The sequence below is a fragment of the Acomys russatus genome, chromosome 2 (genome assembly GCF_903995435.1).
Source record: "Acomys russatus chromosome 2, mAcoRus1.1, whole genome shotgun sequence".
In the NCBI taxonomy this organism is placed as follows: domain Eukaryota; kingdom Metazoa; phylum Chordata; class Mammalia; order Rodentia; family Muridae; genus Acomys; species Acomys russatus.
Window position 1 is genome coordinate 54,225,128 of NC_067138.1, and position 13,424 is coordinate 54,238,551.

The following is a 13,424-nucleotide window of genomic DNA, read 5'->3' on the forward strand; positions in this document are numbered from 1 at the left end:
CAAATGCAGTGGGTCCTATTTTTAAATTTTTCTGTTTTAATTCTAATTGTGGGTAAGTACCACCCTATATGACTCACAAAGTTAAGAACTGTTTTGTGCCTTCATTGGTTTGCAAAAATATGAAAGTTTTATTAGGCAGAAGTGTTCTAGAAATGTTGAACTAAGAAGTGGCTCAGCTTGTGATGTGTTACAGAGGTGGAGCTGGTGAAAGTATGTTATTGCCCTGTTTGTTTGGTCTTCACATATGTCTCCCAAGGAGCTATGATTAAAATGAAAAACAAACAAACAAATAAGTCAATTTGAGAGAAGCAGGTTTGGGTGGAAGGAGTGGAAAAAATAATTTGTAGACCATGTTGTACTTGAGATGCGAGATGAGTATAGTAGATCATAAGCTAAGTAGAAACTTGGATTTTGAAGTTTCTATTTAATTCCTGATATCGCTAAGTTGCCAGTAGATAAACCTCATAAAACTAAGAACTGTTTGGGATAAGGGAAAGAGGTCAGATGAGACCTAGTAAACATGGCAGTCCTTAGCATCCAGGTGATAAAAGCCAGGAGCCTGCCTTGAGTATGGCTGAAGATGAAGGACTCTAAGACACAAAGACAAGCAGAGGAGGACCAGCAAGCCACAGAGCGTGGAAAGGAGTGCAGGCGTGGCACATGACACGTGGCACCACTGACAGGAGTGGGAAGCTCAGCCAAGGATGAGAAGCTACATCCGAAGAGAAAACTTGAGCATGGACTTGTCAAGGCAGAGCCCTTGGGAGACCCTGACACAAAGCAGGTTTTCTGATGACAAAAATCCTGCCTAAGCAGGTCAGGCAGGGAAGAAGGAAACAAGCATATACATAGTCTTTTGAAAATTTTCCTTCAGAGCAAGAAGAAGGGAGCACTGAGCATCTGGGGGAAACTGGGAGGGAGGGACAGAGACTGAAGGTATATTTAGGAAGAAATTGCCTAACTGAGGGAGCAAGGGTAGGATATAGAGCTCTGTGCTCAGTAGTTAATTCTAGAGAGACACAGGAGGGGGAGCATCGGAGAGGCCCAGGAATGGACGGGTCATTTCCACACCCCCAGTGAAAGAGCCAACTACAGCTGACAGAGCGCAGAAGGCTCTTAACTCGTTGCCTGTTGTCAGCAACACAGTTTGCAGACCAAAGGAGAAAGGTTTGGTTTAGCTCATAGTTCGGATTCAAGGTCTCAGGGCAATATCTTCATGATAGTACCGGAAGTCACTCAGCAGGGGTAATGTCACTCAGCAGGGGTGGCATCACTCAGCAGGGGCGAATGTGAAGAATCCAGCCAATTGGCTCTGCCAAGATAACAGTAAATCCATCGGCTCACAACCCATCTCATCCATTCATGAGGGTGGGATTTGATTACCAAAGAGCCTACCCGATTCTCGCCCCTCCCCCTTCAATGTTGCACATAAGGATTATTCCAATCTGAGCTTCAGTTCAATCAGGAGAACAGCCAGAGCCTAAATTCTAGGCTTGTTTGCTGCTCAGTTTTTACTTGCTTGGGCCTGGTGAGGTGACAGATGACATCCCTTCCTCTTAGCGGTGCAGGAGAGCCCGCTGATAGCCAGTTTGTGCCTTGGCCTCCTCTCTCTGATCCTGTCAGGCTGCTTCCCAAATACCTGAAGGGAAACGGAGGTTAGACACAAAGGGCCTTGGGTTTTTTTTTTTGTTTTTGTTTTTGGTTGTTCCCTTTTAGCAATAAGTCTCTGATCAACACTTCCCACCTTCCCTTATATGTCTGTCAAGAGAAGAGATTGCTCTGGAGTTTGAGTGTCTAAATTTTCCACAGATGACCCTAGGGATTAGCGGTTGTATGCGCTATGTTTCATTCTTAGAAAATAATGTTCATCTGAAATATTATTATCAATGATAACGAGTACCAACCATGCCATTCCGTGCTGGCTAGTTTTATGTCAGCTTGACACAAGCTAGAGTCATCAAAGAAGAGGGAACTGCAGTTGAGAAAATGTATGCGTAAGATCAGGCTGTAAGAAGACAAGTTGGTAGGGCATTTTCTTAATTACTGATTGACGGGGGAGGGCCCAGCCCATTGTAAGTGCTGCTATCCCTGGACTGATGGTCCCAGGTTGTATAAGAAAGCAGGCTGAGCCAGCCATGAGGAGCAAGCCATTAAGCAGCACCCCTCCATGGCCTCAGCATCACTTCCTGCCTCCAGGTTCCTGTCCTGCTGAGTTCCTGTCCTAGCTTCCTTCAGTGATGAACAGTGATGTGGAAGTTGCTTTTGGTCCTGATGTTTAATCACAGCAGTAGTAGCCCTGACTAAGACACCTTCTGTAGCTCAGGTTAGTGATACATGACTACCTCTGCGTCATCTCAAGACATGTCCCAGGTGAGGGGGTGGTTTAAGAAAAAAAGGAAGTGAACTGTGTCTGGTTTCATTATGAGCAGGACTTGTGCACATCCTCGGGTCCCATGGACAGGACATTGCGTAGGACCGAGATCCTGAAGTCAGCTCCCTCATTAAACACCCTTCAGGTTTAGAGACCTCTCAGTAGGAGAGAGAAGTAAAAAACAATAAATATTTATCCGGCGTTTTCCTCTCAGAACGTGCTGAGCAGATTCCCACAGTGTACACACGGAGCCAGCTCCTAAAGGGTATTGTTTCCTGAGTTCATTTTCACCCTGACTGCCCACTGCTTTGTAAGCCTAGTGTGGCTTCCTCACAGAAAGTTAGGTCCTTTGAGTAAAATTCTCTTTCATGTGCTCCTTTGCCAGTGAGTGGTAAACAGAGAAAGAAAGAGAAACAAAAAAACAAAAAACAAGGGCTTAGACCTGAGCAAGTTGACATTTGGTGATAGAAATGTGTCCAGACATTCTGTTTATCATGCAGCTCTTCCAGAAAGAAAGGCACAGATAGCATGTGGGAAATGGAGAGAAATAGCTTTGAGTGGAAGGGCTTTGGAGGGTCTCACATCCTCAAGGGCAATCCACACCAGTGTTGTGATGGAGCCACCCAATACGCTGAGATTGTGGTCAGTGTTTAAAAATGGAGGCTCTGATGGACCATTCTGTCTGCTCCTCAGTGTTAAGGTTACTCTGTGTTAATATCACATTTTGATGTATACATTGCTTATAATGTGATACTAAATTGTAACTATTTGTTTTATTTTAAAGCTTAAACTTTTCCAAAGACAATAGCCTGATACAATAGTAGCAAAATGACTCAACGTGTCTTGAGTGACATTTGAAGAAACTCACACACAGGAGACATGGGTAGAAAGAAAACATGTTGCCATGCTTGGTCACTCCTGCATATGGAATACTGTAGGTGTCACTCTTGTTGTCTCTTCCCCGGAGGAAAAAACAGTGTTTTTAGGCTAGCACAAGGCAGATTTGCCTCTGAGAAAACTCTATAATGATGTATGCAAGACATTGTATATAAAGGCTTCCAAGATGAACTTGGCTGTCTGGGAGGTAGTATCACTCTACACATTGGGAATGCTCAGTCAGAGCCAACCATTTGCTGTTCAGTTCTTAATAAAGAGTGTACCAGACAGCTCCCCGATGCTCTGGTTTTGGGTAGGATTTATTCTTGGAAGTACAGGCTTCCTTTTCATTAACTGGGGCATCCATGTCTTGCTGCTTGTGCCTCTCAAGGATAATTTTGTGGGATAAATATCATTCAGCCACTTTAGCCATTTGATGAAACTTCAGCTTCAAACCAGAGCTCTTCTCAAGTCCTGTCTTTGTCTCAGGAAGGGAGAGGAAAATGCGTGAGCATTGGCGGAGGCCACAAGCCCCCGTCTGTTTACTTTTCCTTTCTGAAATCTGTTGTTCCAGTAGGGAACAGTGAGAGGAACAGAAAGCATAAAGGTTGTTGCAGAGGCTGTTAACCCTGGGAGAAACTGTCACTGTGGTCCAGGGGACAACCTGAGGTAGGCTGGAGCTAATTACTTCAAAGCTTTGAGTCCCAGATTTAGGATGTAAAGTCTAAATGTAGGGCTTCCAAAGCATGTTTTGATGACTAAAGTTAGGAAAATTGCCCTTTCCGTGTCTTCTGTCCTTAGTCAATGGTATAACAGTAGAACTGCCACCCTCTATAAATAGATAAAAGAATTGCAAAGCAGGAAGCAACAAATGTTTGAAATCACTTTGGGAAATTCCACAAAGTGGGTGTGTCACGTGGGTTTTAAGATGGATCCCTTATGCCCAGCTACTTAATTACTGCTTGTGGGTCAGCCTTAGCATTGATGTTCTGTTTTCATGCCTGCTTTGCCCTTTGCTCACCATGCACAGCTGCTCTTGGTTCGGTCCCCGCTGGTCCCGTCAAGTTGTTAGAGGAGCTGCCGCCGAATGTGTTAGTGTGTATGGAGGGGAAGAACCCAGGCACGAAGGCAGCAGCGGTTTTAAGCTTGAACTTTGCTTCTGTGGCCCATAGCAAGACACTGATACATTTGGCCACCAGCACCACCAAACAGGCAGAGGTCTGGATCAGCCCCGTTCAGCATAGCGTTCACCGTGAAGGAGGCTTTGCTGGCTAAGCATCTTACTGCTTTGAGAGGGTCAGTGTCTGTAGCCTGTCATAGCCTGCCCACTGGTGTCCACCCTTGTCCGCCCCTGCCCCAGCCCTTGTGCACATGGCCTTGTACATGTCTGCTTCTAACGTCTGTAGGCCTTGGGCACAAACCCAGTTGATTGGCCCCTGTGTCACATGATTAAATATTAAAATGTTACAAATAACTCTAACAAACCGATTATCTGAGATATGTCTATCTATACTACTCATGCATTTTGAGTTCTAACTGGAGACATGGTGGCATGGGAACCAATATACAACAGCTCTTCCTCCCCTCCTTTCTTTCCCGTTCCCACAGCCAGCTGTCCTGCGTGCCGGAGGACTCCCAGGCTACTCACCCGTCACATCTCTGGTGGCAGATGCTTGCCCTAGGGGAAGGACTTTGGAGGAAGGTATCTACAGACCTTTGAGTCTTTCTTAAGACCCCTGGGAGAAAATTCTGGGTGGAGAGGAGTCAAGATTCAAGGAGGGCAAAGGACAAGGGACCGTCTGGTCTCGCTGAAGTAGAGCGAGGCCCTTCTTGCCTGGGCATAGGGGCCTTGCTACTTGTGGCCATTTCTCTGAGTCTCCTCTTCCACCAGGGCAGCACTTGTACAGCTTTTTGCCTTCACTTGAAAGACCAGAGTGAATTGGCCCATCTTGCAAGAAGGCAACCGGGCCCTAAGATAGGTGTCGGTGCTGTGGGGGGCTGCAGAAACAGGTGAGGCCAGTGTGTTTGTAAATTTTCTTGCCCAGAGACCTCATGTGCCTATCCTTCAGGCTTTGCCACGTTCTCTGCTGCACGGGCCACCTGTCCCACATCTCTGACACAAGGCCTGGATGAGGAACCTGACAGTTCAGTGACTGCCACCCAGCTTCTCCTTTGTCTCCTCCAGACCAAGAAATCTCACAAAAGCATGAGGAAATAATATCAGCAGACCTTTGAGAGCCAGGAGTTTTTGTAGGTGCCGAGGAAAGGTCAGAATGCAGTTCTCTCCCCGCTACCGTCCCATTGACACAGCACTCAGCCCATTTACCTACTCCCGTCTGGAAGAGTGGAAACTAATTCATGCCTGCTTCGGTTAATAGTTACTGGAGCTGAATGTTTTCGGAACAGGGTTTTAGATACCTACGTAGAAAGCAATCACACTTCGCCATCAAGCGCCCTGCCAATAGAAGTTCACTTAACTCTCCAAGAACTCTGAAAGGGATATTACCAAGAAATGCGATTCAGATTTCCCCAAGTTGACAGAGAAGCATGAAATCTGTTTCTGACAGATGTTCCCTCTGATCCCCAAGTGTAAGCATATTTGCACGAAGGTGGTGAGGCAGCCTGTTTACACAATGAAGTACTGAAAAAAGCAAACAAGAAAAGCATCACCCAGAGTAGTCATTGTGATCAAAGAGCCGACGATTATTAGGGTGTAAGGGGAACTGATGACTCAACCTAGCACCACCGCGGTCTCCAGATTTCAGTTTCGTAACAGACTTTCTTTTCAGGAATATTCTTCATTTACACACAAATCCGATTTTCTTTCTAAAATGTTTTTTCGATTTTCGTCACACCGAAATTCTAGGATCCCTTCAAAAGATGACTCTGATACCCAGATTACACTCAAATGAGCATCCTGTGGATGGATGCATCTTAGCAGGGAGAGTGCGCTGGGGTTTATTCCTGGGATGCTGTGCCTGAGGGAAGAGATGGTCTCCCAAGTGCAGCCCGTGGCTTGATCGGCTCCTACCCAGCCCCAATTAGTCAGAGACAGCTCAGAAACTCTCAGGCTGAGTGTGGTAGAAATAACTCTCTGAATCAATCAAACTGTGATATTTTGATCCTTTCATATGCCTGGGTATTCTGGGCAGCTGCTTTCTCAAGTCGGTGACTCACAGATCAAAGATGCAAAGCAGCTCTCAATGGTGGCTGGCTGGAGCAGAGTGTGTCTGCTATGAAGTAATTACCATTTGTATCAGGCTTAGTCGGTGTCTGTGAAAATAACCACCATTGCCCTTCAAAATAAGGTGCTTTGGGACAGAACCCCAGGTTTCTGGGAAGAGGAAGTAGCTCAGCAGAAGCACACACGGAGTCTCTGGGACAAATCTGGATGGCTCTACCTGGAGTCCAGAGTACATTTTCTCAAGGAAGGAAACTGAAATTCTTTCACCTGAGAATGATAAGGCCAGACCTCTGGTTCCCTCACCTGTGGGTGCCCATATAAACAGACAAGTGAACTGTGACCTCAGCTCTCCCTATAACAGCATTCTTTGGGAAAGAGGCTCCTGTCTCCCTGTGATTCACCCCTCTAGTCACCATGGGAGCTGTCAGCAGAGAGGAATGCTTCCTGACCTGTGTCTAGAGGAGGGGCACCACCTGCTGAGGGGAGGGACCAGCGGTATGAGCCCTTTGTATTTATTTACAGTGCAGCTTAAAGCTCTGGGTTACTGGACTAGAGTTGTCCTGTGCTTCAGAATACTAAAAATTACTTAAGACTCTAACCCACCCCCCGAAATTGTACATGTGACAAACTGTTTGAACAGCCAAGATCAGCAAATGTATAGGGTCAAACGACACCTTGCGTGAGCCAAAGGAGTGCTCAGACAGTGAATGTGTTTGCTGCCCAAGCCTAAAGACCTCAGCCCCATCCCTGGAGCCCATGGAAGGAGAGAACTGACTCCAAGAAATTGTCCTTCGATCTCCACGCACATGCCTACACTTACATACAGACGCATGCCCTCCCACAAGCATGCACTAGCTGAAAAGTTAGCATCCAACCATTAATTTTATTTCTATATATTAACAATGAAATACTGAAAGTGAAATTTTCATTTACAATAGCATCAGAAGTAATAAGATACTTAGGAACGAATTTAGGAGGAAAAAAAAAAAAAAAAAAAGCCAGGCATAATGGGGACACTTACTCTCAGGGATCGGGAGGCAGAGGCAGGTAGACCTCAAGTCTGAGTGCACATTAGAGAGATTCAGACCAGATTGAGGAATATAGTGAGGCCCCCATGCCCAAGAATAAATAAACAAAAATATAAGGGAAAGAACACAACATATTAACACCAAAATCTATAGCAACACCATGGAAATTATGAAAACTTAAATAAATGGAAAAGCATCTACTATTCATACATCAGAAGACACACCAAGATAACAGTGCTACCCAAACTGTACATATTCAAAGCAGTCACCATCAAAATTTCAGTTGGCTTTTTTGCAGCAATTGACAGGCTGGTTTTAGAATCCATATGGAAATGCAAAGGGCCCAGAATAGCTCGATCTTAAAGAACAAAGTTGGAGGGCTTGTTCTTCCTTATTTTAGTACACACTACAGAGCCACTTCAACAGACAGCACAGTACTCTGCCTTACTCCACACACAACTGCTAACCCAGTACAGCCAAGTGCAGAAACTCTAGCTCTCCTAGAAGAAAACAGACTATCTGGGCGGGGTGTATATGTAGAGAAAGGATGGTCTCAAGCTACAGGCCAGCTACATAGCAAGCAAGTTCTGGGTCAGTCTGGGCATGAAACACCGTCTTCAAAACCAACAGGAGAAAAGAAAAACAAATAAGTAAGGGGTATTATATAAAAATTTAAAACTTCTGTGCTTTTAAAGAAAACCATTAAGAAAGAAAAAAAAAGACAAATCCAATGAATGAGATAACAAAGGCTTAGTATCTAGAGTGCGTGAATAATTTTTATAATTCAACACAAATAATTCAATTAAATAACAAAGAATTAAAATGGTTCTCAAAAATACATGCAGATACCAATACATGCATGAAAAGACACTCAGCATTGTTAACAATTAGGAAAATATAAATCAAAAACACAATGAGATATCACATTACCCCCAGTGAGATAGATAGTCCAGAAAATACCACAATGCTCGTGGGGGTGTGGAGACCCTACCGATGGGGCTCTAAGAGAGTGCAATCCTATGGAAAACAGTTTGAAAGTTACTCACAATGATACAGAAACAGTGTATGTCCCAGTAAATTAGTCAAGGGAAATAGAAGGGTAAATTAGTCAAGATTTTCCAGGGAAATAGAAGGGGTATGCATGCATACATGTGTAAGGAAGAATAAAGAGTACATGTGTTTTTAAAGAGCTGGCTTGCATGGTTAATGTGGAGGGTAATGTTATTAACATGTCAGAGTCTAGGATCACTTAGGAGACAAGCCTGTGGGGATGCCTCTGGGAGCTTTGCTAGATTAGGTTAGCCATAGTAGGCATCTGAAGAATTAGCTTAATAGGTTAATTGAGGTAGGAAGACACCCACCTCCTCAGGTAGGAGCTGCACATTCCCTGGGCTTGGTGTCCCAGACTGCATAAAATGGAAAAAGCTATCTGAATACCAACAGTCATCATCTGTTTCCTGACTGCAAACTCAGTGCGACCAGCTGCCTCAAGCTTCCGTCCCTAGGCTCTGCCTATCATGATAGGCTGTAGCCTTGACCTTTGAACCAAAGGAAACCCTTTGAGCCTTACGTTGCTTTTATAGGAATATTTTTTTAATCACGGGAACAGGAAAAGTAGCTAGGAAATTAAGACAATTATGGAAGCTAGCAAGTCTAAGCTATGGGGTTGGACCAGGGAAAGTTGCTGTAGCACTTCGAGTGTAAAGACAGTCTGCTGTCCCTCTTCCTCAGAAAGATCAGCTTTTGTTTTCCTTTAAGGCTTTCAGCTGATTGAATGAGTCCAAATTCTAGATGGCAATATGCTTTACCTAAAGACTGCATTAGCAATGTCCAGATCATTTGAAGAATGTGTCCTCACCGCTCTCAGAATATGTTCACCCTCTACGTTGTGGCTTAGCAAGCTAACACAACAAAGTAGCCACTGACCTCAACAACCCTACTCTTGACCATACATTAGAGAATCTGAAACACATGTCCAGTTTGTGATTATGTATAAATGTTCACAGCAATGTTATTCACCTAGGCAAAGAGCAGAAACAACACAAATGTTCATTGATTGATAGTATTCACATAGGCAAACCATGGAAACCACACCAATATCCATTCTGTTAGCTTTTAGTTACTCTGCCAAATACTTAGAAAAACTTAGAGAGAGATTTATTTTGGCCACTTGTTGCTTCTGGGCCTGTGGTTAGGCAGAACATTGTGGTGAAAAGACATTATGGGAGAAAGAGAGAAAGAGGTCACGCATGGTTCTGGCAATCTGTTCCCTCTGTGGCCCTGCTCCTACAGTTTCTACTAACCCCTAGTGATCCATCCCTTCAGCTGTAAACCCATCGATGAGTCAATCCACTGATGAGGTTAGAACCCTCATGATCCAATCACCTCTGAACAGTGCTACACTGGAGACCATCCCTTCAACACATGAACCTTTGGGGGGGTGGCAATCTAGACCTAAACTATAATACACTGTATTAGGTACTTTTCTATTTCTGTGATAATACACTATGACCAAGGAAACTTATAGAAGGAGTTTATTTGGACTTACGGCTCCAGAGGGTTAAGAGTCCATCATGGCAAAGAAGCGGGGAAGCAAGCAGTACACATAGCAGCTGGAGCAGGAAGCTGAGTGCTCACACCTTGACCAGCAAGCACAAAGCAGAGAGAGCGAACTAGAAATAGCTCACCTCAGTGACATACTCCTCCAATGCTTTCTAAGCCTCCATAAGTAGCATGGATCAAGCATTCAAATGCTTAAGGGTATAGGGTTGTTTCTAATTTAAACGAGAATGATATGCCATCACACCTGCGTTCAGCAGATTCTCAGTTGTCTATCAAAGGTGATGAAGGATTGCCACACGCTGCACCCTAAGTGAACTTTGAAAGCACCATGATAAGTAAAAGTAAGCCAAGCACAAGAGGCCACATAGCATATGGCCCCATTTATATGAAAGGGGCAGGATAGGCAAGCATGTAGGGACAGAAACTAGCTTACTGTTTGCTAAAGGCTGGGCAAGGGGTAAGAAAAGATAACTTGTGGCTATAGAGTTCATTTTAGGTGTTATAGATATTAGATATTTGATATTAAGTAATAGTAAGGATTTCACACTCCGGATATGCTTTAAAAAACGAATGGATCATATATGTCACCATTGTGAATTTTACAGCACACAAATTGTATCTCAATAAACCTATTGAAAAACACAGAAAACTGGACATAAATAGGCTTGGCTTTCTGGAGTAGTAGGGCTTTTCTTCTAAAAGGCATGAGATTCATCTGTGGAGAACTGAAAAGGAAATAAGTGGGCAGCACCATTGACTGGCCGCCCTCCGATCTTAGAAGCTTGGGTGTATGTCCTGCAAGTTGACATTGGCTTCCTTGCTTCTTTTCATCTCCAGAAATTGAGCTTTCATTGATTACCTGGCCAGCTGGGTCACTGGTCTCCCAGTTGGCTGGTCCTCTGTCTGCTTCACCACCTTGCTTCTAGAGAAGAAACCCTAGCCTAGACTGAACAGAGATAGCCATACTTGGTGGTCACAGGGAGCAGGTGGCCTACTCTCAAGGAGCAGCCTGTGAAAGGCTAAATGATATTTTAGAGCAGAGAACACAAGAATTGAACTCAAAGAGGGAGGTTGTTAACTATTTTTTTCTCAATTCAGTTTAGGTTTTTTTGTTTGTTTGGTTGGTTGGTTTTTTTTTTTTTTTTTTTTACGGTGAAAAGATCAACAAGGAAAGTAACAGGAGGTTGGGTAGGACCTAAGATGGTGTTGGCGAGGCGGAACCTAAGACTATCAGGCAGACCAGGACACCACAGACTGTCCAGAGGAGCAGGTGTTGCCAAAGCTGTCACCTTGGTGCAGCCATGTTAACAAAATATGCTTGATCAGAAGCCAGATGATGCTCCTTAGGCCAAACCAGTGCTGAGGAAACAGGTACCACAGGAAATCACCACGGGCTGCCCCGGGGACTTAGGTCCAGCGCTGGGCCCTGGAACAATGTGCACTCTTGTTCTTTTACGGGAGATTTTAATCTGGAGTTCACAGCTGCATAGAGGAGCCCTAATAGACCTGAAAAGGTCCTTGAACCTTTGATTACCACATGGAGAGGTTTTGTGTGTGTTAATTTTTTTTTTCAGAGGAAGAAGTCATCAGGTTGTAAAAGGACCTTTGAAAGGAGAAATGTTAAACATTATTTAGAGTGCCAGGCTAATTTTCTGGCTGTGTGATACATTACACTGAGTGGTCTGGCACTCCCAATTTTTGGAATAAAAATGAATTCTTAGTGCATGATCTCACTGCCTGCGGGCAGCTTGATTCTGCCCTGGCATTTGATAGGACTTGTTAGAGGATTAGGTAAGGCAGGATGTTGGTACATTGAGGTCATTAAACCAAGAAAGGAAGAAAAATAGTCTACTTGCTAAGTACATTGTGGAGTTGAAGTAAACGCTGAGTGGCTGAGAGATACTCTTTATGTTCTTTGTCAACACTTTGAAACCCTGCTCAGAAACAAATGAGTGACAAAAACAGCCCCGTCTAGATGCAGCATGTTGGGGAAACAAGTTGTCTTTCCCAAAAAATGCCCTTTCAGTCATCCTTTGCTAGCGGAAACCTGGAAAGCTGGGATGTCCTGGGCTCCTTGTTGCTTGTGTATGTGGCCATAACCAATATATGACCTAGGGAAATACCCAAAGCTCCTCTTCCACATGGAGACCAGCATTCCCACAGCCCTGGTGTCAAACATGAATAAAACAGCAAAGAATGTGGCACTGAGAACCTGATCTCTAGGGAAGATTGTGTATAAAAGGAAGCACAACCATCAAAGTGTCTTTTCCTTCATGTTCTCGCCCTAAGGCTTTGGTCTTATTTTTTGGTTTTGATCGCTATAAAATATTCATTCCCTTGCATTATATCAGATAGACAGTAGTGATGGTTACACAACCCAAAAACATGTTCCTATTACCACTAAAGCGTTTATCTAAAGTGTTTAAAGTGGTAAAACTTAAGCTATAGACACCTTGTTATAACAAAGCTTAGATAGGATAGTACAAAGGGAAGATCTACTTACCTTATGTGAAAAAGAAGTCTATGCATGAGAACTACACATTCAGAATCTCTCTAACCCAGAGAGACCCCGAGGACCCTACAAGCCAGAGGAGAAGCAGAAAAGGACAGGCCAGTTTCAGTGGCAATGGTAGGGAGCCGGGTGAGAAATCACAGGGGATAAAATAGAGGCAAGGAGGAGTAGGTGGATGCAAGATGCAATTGGAAGGTAGAATAGACAGCCTTCATTGAGGGCCTCGATGTTAGTAAGGAGCAAAGGTAACTCATGGGTTTTCTGCGGGAGCCCTTGGGTCCAAGTAATGTCTTCCGTTGCAGTGGTGCATCACGTGTCCTTGAGATGCCACGTGCCTCACTTGCCTTTAAGACTCTTGGCAAGACTTCTTACAGCCCTCCATGCTTCAGCTGCCATACTTGTGTGCACCCAGCAGCTTCTCACAGGCTCCGCCCAGGAGCACACTGACTTGTGATTGTGGGAGCAGCACCCGCACCCGAGTAGCCTGGGTGGCCCAAAGGCGGCTCAAACGCTGCAGGTGAAGCTGAGAGACATGTGCAGCTCTGTAGAAAGGGACAGGACTTTGCAGGGTTTGGATGGCTTCTAGAAGAAAGAGGGCAGAGACCTTAGTAGACTACAGATCTTAAAAAGAGGCAGAAAGATCTCCACAAGTACTGGTCAGGAGGAAGTTAAGACATCATTGCTGTCCACCCAAGATCCAAGAAAGCTTTCTCCACTAAGTTAACAGAAGCCCCCAAGAGGCATGCCCACTTGCAGCGCACAATGCCCTTGGCCTCTGGCTATGTGACCCTTGAAGTCACTTGAGCACTAGTACCCCATAATGCCTTTTGAGAACTGACTGCAGACATTTTCTGCATGGGCATTGTTGGGGCTGCCTTTCAGACACTGGGT

At 44.5% G+C, this 13,424-nt stretch overlaps 1 protein-coding gene across 4 annotated transcripts in view; it reads left to right on the forward strand.

Moving 5' to 3' along the window:
- Positions 1-13,424, forward strand: part of Bach2 (BTB domain and CNC homolog 2) — a 340,628-nt gene that overhangs the window by 157,598 nt on the left and 169,606 nt on the right. The window contains exon 1 of one of the 4 annotated variants that reach the window (XM_051161143.1): positions 2,068-2,323. The exons of the other annotated variants lie outside the window; for them this stretch is intronic. The gene's annotated coding sequence lies outside the window, so the exon portion shown is untranslated. Of the gene's footprint in view, positions 1-2,067; positions 2,324-13,424 lie in introns of those variants that run through there. 4 annotated transcript variants of the gene reach the window in all.